Below are 1,831 nucleotides of genomic sequence, written 5' to 3'. Positions count from 1 at the left end.
TTTACACACCCTCCACACACTTACTTGGTGGTAGAAGGGGGACCTACAGTTTAAGGTGGGTTCCGAACCACCAAGAGCAACATCCTTAAGTACTTAGAGAAAACCTTTTTCTCTAGAGGGACCGGTCCCACGACTCTCCGGAGATGAACAACTCCCTTGCTAGGCTAGTGTTCACCGCATGGGACACCGAGACTCTTCCAGGGTGCGAGGCGAGAATCGAACCCGCAAGTCGAAGGAGTGGGTCCAAAGCCTACGCTTTAGCCCCCACGACCATCGTCCCACTCTACATTATTTTACAATATGATTCTAAATCGGTTTGGAATTACACAATTTACAGATTTCGACGTTAAATATTTTACATTTTGAATACGAAAACCCTAATAATTTAGCAAATTGAAATGACTGATTCAAATTTCATAAACTTATTTTAATGTAACGTTAAGTAACAATTGAAAATTATTAATTTGAAAGGACCAAAACTGAGAAAAATAAAATTAGGTTTGGTATTTAATTTCTTTCCGATTACAAGTGGATCTTTTTAGGTTTACATTTATGTTGTGTTGAAAAATGTAAGGTATTCTATTTTTAACATTTTCATCAACTTTGAAATGATAAAATTCTAATTTTTGTTAAATTGGAACTACATTTTATATTTGTAAAGTTTTTATTGAGTTGGAAGAGATACACTTGTTTTATTGGAAGAGGCCATTTTTTATTTTATAGATTTTTATTGTGTTGAAAGGAGGAGAGGAAGTGTTGATTTTCGATTTAGAAAAAATTTAAAACAGGGATTTTTTTATTGTTACGTTTGTCATAGAACTAAAAGTAAGTTAATTCGTTTTTTAAGTTTTTCTAAGTAGAAAGATGCATTTATTTATTTTTGGACTACAAACATAAGCATGACAGAAGAGATTAGGTGGGGAATCCCAAGTCACGAGCCCAGTACAGTCGGTCAGATGGTGTGATCGTCGCGAGCTCAGCTACAGACGGAATAGCTCGGAAACCTTCGGGCGTTTTTAGTATAGTATTTTAGGATTCTCGCCAATCTCGATTGCAGATATCACTAACGGCACTTATTTCAATACACATGCTTATTTAAGAATAATAAAATTTCGTACGTTTCTTACAACTTATGTTACTTAAAATTCTTACTTTTGACGTTTTTTTTTTTACAAAACTTGTTATTGACCATTATTACTTTTTCACACTCACCATTTTCAAACAGTAAATATGACTTTTTCTAAACGTGAATACTATGTTTTTCTGGCTCAAGTTTGTAACAATACATAAAGAAATACCATCATCTCTTATTATAATAGGAATCTTTATAGCAGTACCCCGATTATCCCTAAATTTTTAGATTTTAATTTAATTATACATATAGAATTATTCAAATATTGATATCAAAAGTCTCTCCGTGTAATAAGTCTTAGTTTTTTTAGATCTTTAAAAGACATGTGTGTCGAGATTTTTGGAAATAAAAAATTGATATCAATTCTTATAATAACAAACCATTTACAACATTATTTTGCAATTAATCTGTAATTAATCTCTGCAGATGCATAAATTTACGGTGTGTATTCATTACTCCTTTCAAAGGCAGAATGGTTTGAAAAAAAGTCCCTGAGAAACATTTCAACAAAGATGGATATTTTTAAGATCTTCACTGCCGAACAGGAAAAGGTTTTCGAAGAGTACGTGATCTTTGCTTCTAAAATGAACTATGGGCTCACATAAGTTCTATTTATAAAATTGGCCCACGAGTTCGCTGTAAGGAATAACATAGCCATTGGCGGATCCAGAGGGGGGCGATCGCCCCCCCCCCCGAGCT

Source organism: Belonocnema kinseyi, chromosome 1 (assembly GCF_010883055.1).
Source record: "Belonocnema kinseyi isolate 2016_QV_RU_SX_M_011 chromosome 1, B_treatae_v1, whole genome shotgun sequence".
Lineage (NCBI taxonomy): Eukaryota > Metazoa > Arthropoda > Insecta > Hymenoptera > Cynipidae > Belonocnema > Belonocnema kinseyi.
The sequence above is the reverse complement of the archived record's forward strand: the minus strand, read 5'-3'. Positions refer to the sequence as shown.